Source organism: Amblyraja radiata, chromosome 17, assembly GCF_010909765.2.
Source record: "Amblyraja radiata isolate CabotCenter1 chromosome 17, sAmbRad1.1.pri, whole genome shotgun sequence".
Lineage (NCBI taxonomy): Eukaryota > Metazoa > Chordata > Chondrichthyes > Rajiformes > Rajidae > Amblyraja > Amblyraja radiata.
Window position 1 is genome coordinate 8,999,712 of NC_045972.1, and position 6,374 is coordinate 9,006,085.

Sequence of the window (6,374 nt, forward strand, 5' to 3'; positions counted from 1 at the left end):
GGCCACAGTCTTAGAATAAAGGGGAGGTCATTTAAGACTGAGGTGAGAAAAAGCTCTTTCACCCAGAGAGTTGTGAATTTGTGGAATTCCCTGCCACAGAGGGCAGTGGAGGCCAAATCACTGGATGGATTTAAGAGAGAGTTCGATAGAGCTCTGGGTGCTAGTGGAATCAAGGGATATGGGGAGAAGGCAGGCATGGGTTATTGATTGGGAGTGATCAGCCGTGATCACGATGAATGGCGGTGCAGGCTCGAAGGGCCAAATGGCCTCCTCCTGCACCTATTTTCTATGTTTCTATGATTGAATGGCGGAGTAGACTTGATGGGCTGAGTGGCCTAATTCTGCTCCTATCACTTATGATCTTATCATTGACTAAAATTATGTATGGTAGAATGAGACCTGGTGTAGTTATTGTGGTAGTTAGTGGTTCATTGAGGTCCAGCAGTGAACATATGTTTGTTGCAGGTAGACAAAAAATGTTGGAGTATCTCAGCGGGACAGGCAGCATCTCGGGAGAGAATGAATGGGTGACGTTTTGGGTTGAGACCCTTCTTCATATGTAATATGTTTGTTGTAATTCCATAGATCAGTGTCCTTGGCCCAACTTTTGTCAGCTGCTTTATCAAAGGCATCCCCCAAGGTCAGAGATAAGACTGAGTCTACATTAGTTAATTCTAAATCACAAATAACATCTATTGTCATACAAGTACTCCCATAGTATTTGTAGGACAATAACTACTATCATGCTTTGTTTCTCTTCATTATGAAACTTTGTGTCTCTCCCCATAGTCCCTGACGTTGTATCTTTCCAGCAATCTGCTTTTATTTCAGATTTTCACTATTCATGGCAATTATACACCAGGTTTTCAATCAAAGTACAATACTGATGCACAATGTAAATCAATGTTATATATGTTCAATTTCTATTATAAATTGCCAGTATTAAGAAATGTTTATTGTGCCAACCGACCTTTGTGAATCATTATGTTTCTGTTTGCAAGAGGCCCTTGGGTAATGTCTATTAATTGTCTATAATGTGAATAGTTTGCAACACTTGGACACAATCATGTCTGTTACAGTATAGCAGTAGTGTATAATGAAAGTTTGGGATTGCATTACCCAAGGCCATTCTGCTGCTCTGCAAGCATACACTGGAACCAGCCTGGCAGAGGTTTACAGTGGGCGACACGGTGGCGCAGCGGTAGAGTTGCTGCCTTACAGCGCCGGAGCCGGTTTCGATCCTGACTACGGGTGCTGTCTGTACGGAGTTTGTACGTTCTCCCCGTGACCGTGTGGGATTTCTCCGAGGTGTCCGGTTTCTTCCCACACTCCAAAGATGTACAGGTGACAATAGACAAGAGACAATAGGTGCAGGAGTAGGCCATTCGGCCCTTCGAGCCAGCACCGCCATTCAATGTGATCATGGCTGATCATCCCCAATCAGTACCCCATTCCTGTCTTCTCCCCATATCCCCTGACTCCGCTATTTTTAAGAGCCCTATCTATGTCTCTCTTGAAAGCATCCAGAGAACCTGCCTCCACCGCCCTCTGAGGCAGAGAATTCCACAGACTCACAACTCTCTGTGAGAAAGTGTTTCCTCGTCTCCATTCAAAATGGCTTACTCCTTATTCTTAAACTGTGGCCCCTGGTTCTGGTCTCCCCCAACATCGGGAACATGTTTCCTGCCTCTAGCGTGTCCAAGCCCTTAACAATCTTATATATTTCAATGAGATGCCCTCTCATCCTTCTAAACTCCAGAGTGTACAAGCCCATCCGCTCCATTCTCTCAGCATATGATAGTCCCGCCATCCCGGGAATTAACCTTGTAAAAGGGCAGAAGGGTCTGTTTACGTATTGTATTTACAAACCAAAGTAAACTACAGTGGGTCAGGGGCCTGCAAGGCCAAAGAATGTTTCAGCAGTCTGTCCTCCATCAGTTTATTACCTTCTGCTGTCTCCGAGTCCCGATGGGCTGCAACACTCTGTGCTATACAGCTAACCCTCTATTCTACCTCCGGGTAACTTCATTCCCCAGTATGTCCCCAGCTTTGCCCGGCAACCAGTCAGTCCAAGCAGCTGCCGTTCAAGTCGAGACTGGTGTTAAAGATGAGAATGCGTCGACCCTGGGATAATCAAGATAATTGCTCAATACCTTCTGCTGTTTTCTCTACTGTAAATAAGTTGCCTTGCACCCGTCATGTTGAATCACCGAGGAAGCATTGGGACAAGCAAAGGAACTTGGAAGAAGAGTGCAAAGAAAAAACATGTAGGTAATTATTTGACTTTTGGATCAGTGTAAGCATGATTTATTTGGGAAATTTATTTTGCAATGTTTATTTTGTGTTGAATTTTAGTTTTGCTCAGTGATGAGAGGGGGTTAGAGCATGGTTTACTGGTGTTAAATTCAATGCATTCTTCCTGAAATGAATGGCCCAGGTTCCCTCTTTCCTTCCACCCCTCTTCCTCCTTTCTCTTTCGGTTCCATGTGCCCTTGGTTCATTCTCTCAGTCTTGCTGTTCCCCAAGGGGAACACCCCTTAATTTGCCCATCATTCTAGGACCAACTGGCTTGAGCAGAAGACTAGGTTTCAACATCAAATTTGTTTGCAATTCCAATGTTTAGGTTTTTTTATTTGTAACTTGAAACAAATGCAGAAAGTAGTCAGTTTAGAGAATCTTATATACACCAGGGATTAATCAATCCGCAACCCAGTTTACTGGTGATCCCTTCAAATAGCATAGATACAGTGTCTCTGTACTGAGCAATATTAAGCAACAACATTAGTGGTGCATCAGATCACTGTGCATATTGTGCTACATCACCAGGATCCAGTCTCTGATAAATATTCATTGTGTTTGACCTGATATGCTAACTAGTAATCCCTCTGGGGCAAATGACTTCTAAATGAGCACATATGCTCACATTATGCTCTTTTGGAGCTCCAAGGAGTGCATAGACCCGTAGCACGGTCATCAGTCTGGGGAAGGGTCCCGACCAGAGGTGTCTCTGGGCATTCCCATCACTGCTGCTGCCTGGCCCACTGAGTTCCTCCACAACTTTGTGTCTTAGATACAGTTAGATAGAGCTCGTAAAGATAGTCAGGGGATATGGGGAGAAGGCAGGAACGGGGTACTGAGTGTGGATGATCAGCCATGATCACAGTGAATGGCAGTGCCAAATGGCTTGCTCCTACACCTATTGTCTATTGAACAGGATTCAAGCATCTACAGTTTCTCATTTCAATTAGCAGGTCATATTAGCCATGAAAGCCTCTGCACCAAAAAGCTCAGGCACAACTGTTATAATATGTCATTATTCCTTGTTTTCTTCATGCTCTGCAAAGCACATCAAGGTAATTATAGATTCCTGCACTGTCTCACAGTCCAAGGTGGAAGGCAATGGCAGGAGCTGAGACAGTCAGTGGTTAGACACTTGCTACTGAGGGCTGGAGTGATAAACTCAGTCCCTGAGTACTGAGTCCAGCCTTGAGGTGTGGAGGGGTTTTGATGGGCCATTGATGGGAGTATTGATGGGGATGTCCAGCCAAGGGTGGTGACCAGTTTGATTGAGGGAGGGGCTGGTTCTGCGAATAGAAGCCTGGTTCATTCAGTGGTTGCAAAATCAGTTGGAAGAAGTGAAGTAGCAAACAAGACTGGAGATGTTTACAAATTATCTTGTCTGATATCCTGGAAAATCATTTTTTACACAGAGAGTGGTGAATCTGTGGAATTCTCTGCCACAGAAGGTAGTTGAGGCCAGTTCATTGGCTATATTTAAGAGGGAGTTAGATGTGGCCCTTGTGGCTAAAGGGATCAGGGGGTATGGGGAGAAGGCAGGGATGGGATACTGAGTTGGATGATCAGCCATGATCATATCGAATGGCGGTGCAGGCTCGAAGGGCCGAATGGCCTACTCCTGCACCTATTTTCTATGTTTCTATGTCTGACAGAGCTGATTGGCAAAAGGCCAGAATCTGCCTACACTTGACTGGGGCTGTAATGTCACCCAGAATGAAAATAGTTGGTTAATTTACCTATATGTCAGGCTTGCAAATGACTGGGAATGATTTTGTTCACATAATCTGTGAACAGCTGTCTTCCACTCACCACATTTCCATAAACTAATGAATGCCCTTTTATTGGTGGACAAACTCATGTTGCCTCATCATCAGTTGTAATCACTGCAACTTTAGAAACTTATTTAAAATATATTTTGTAGACTGATTCTGCTTGTAAAAGTGAAACGAGTCCTGCTGTGTTTGCTGGCCTGAATCCAATTTACACAGGTGTCAGAATAGCAGCAAAGTTCTTGATCACAAACCATATTGGTAAGGGAATACGCAGAGAATGGTTCATGTATTGTTTGATATACCCCATTATTACCATTTATATCTCTCGTTTCCCTTTCCCCTGACTCTCAGTTTGAAGAAAGGTCTCGGCCCGAAATGTCACCTATTCCTTTTCTCCAGAGATGCTGCCTGAGCCGCTGAGCTACTCCAGTTTTTGCGACTATCTTCAGTAACATGAAAGATTCCTTCAATTACCCGCAGTGGATCAAACAGACAACTGAGTTATTGACCTTGTGAAGGCTCAGTGCAGTTGGTAGAGCTGCTTCCTCACAGCACCAGAGATCCGCATTCTATCCTCACCCCTGGGTGCTGTCTGTGTGGAGTTTGCACATTCTCTCCATGACTTTAGTTTTGATGTGCAGCGCGGAAACAGGCCCTTCGGTTCACCGAGTCCACACAGACTAATGATCCTCATAAATTAACACTAGGGACATTTGTACATTTTAATACCAAGCCAAATAACGTGCAAACCTGTAGGTCTTTGGAGTGTGGGAGGATAACAAAGATCTCAGAAAAAACCCACTACAAACTAATAGATATTTAGCTGACGAATAACTCAGCAGGTCAGGCAGCATCTCTAGAGAAAAAGGGTGGATGATGTTTCAGGTTGGGACCCTTCTCCAACTGAAAGTTGTGGGTTGGGGGGTGGGGGAGCGTGAAGAGGGGAAAAGACTAGGACCAGTCAGGGCGGGCCACAATTGACCGGGCAGGGTGGTGCCTGTAAGCACACAGTTGGCTGGAAAGGCATGATCTCAAGAGGAAAACAATGTTAGAGAGGTGTGGGACTGGTAAAACGACGAGGGTGGAGGAATGGGCAAGGGAGGAGGTGAGGGGAGTTTAAGATGAAGTTACTTAAAACTAGAGAATTCAATGTTCATACCGCTGGGGTACAAGCTATCCAAGCGAAACATGGGGTGCTGTTCCTCCAATTTGCGTGTGGCCTCACTCTGGCAATGGAGGAGGCCCAGGACAGAAAGGTCAGTGTGGGAAAGGGAAGGGATAGTGGGCAACTGGGAGACCCTGTCGGTCTAGGCAGACCAAGTGCCAATGTTCAACACAACGTCACCGAGTCTATGTTTGTTGCCGTTGCTGAGCCCCGACATTATCATCAAACCCGCTGACAAAGGGCAATGCCATTGTAGTCTGGCGAGCTGACCCCGATCATGCCAAGGCCAGATGCCAGCTCTCGGATGCCTCTTTCCTCACCCTTGATCATGGCCCCACAGATGAGCACCAGCCCATTATCTCCAGGACCATCTCTGATTTCATCACCTGTGGCTATCTGCCCTCCACAGCCTCCAACCTCATCATTGCCCAGCCCCACCCTGTCCGCATCTACCTCTTCCCAAAAATCCACAAGCAGAACTAACCTGGTAGACCCATTGTTTCTGCCTGCTCCACTGAACTCTTCTCCACATATCTTGATTCTACCCTGTCTCCTCTTGTCCAATCCCTTCCCACCTACATCCAGGACACCTCGCACGCCTATTTACTCTTTAAAAACCTTTGGTTTCCAGGCCCCCGTTCACTTATCTTTACCATGGACGTTGTCCCTCTACACCTTCATCCCCCACCAGGTGAGCCTTAAGGCCCTTCGCTTCTTCCTCGAAAAATGATCCAACCATTCTCCCTCTACTAACTCTCCCCTGGCTAGTGGAACTTGTCCTCACCTTCAACTACATCTCCTTTGACTGCTCCCACTTACTCCCATTCAAAGTCGTAGCCATGGACACTCGCATGGGCACCACAGCTATCCCTGCCTTGTTGTCGGGAACGTCGAACGGTCCTTATTCCAGTCGTACACTGGCACTCTCCGCCAATTCTTTCTTTGCTACATCGACGACTGCATCCAGGCTACCTCCTGCACCCGTGCAGAACTCATGGACTTCATTAACTTCACCACCAACTTCCACCCTGCTCTTAAAGTCACCAAGTCTATCTTGGACACCTCTTTCCTTCCTTGGCCTGTCTCCTTCACAGATGACAGACTATCGACAGACATCTATTACAAACCTACTAATAGCC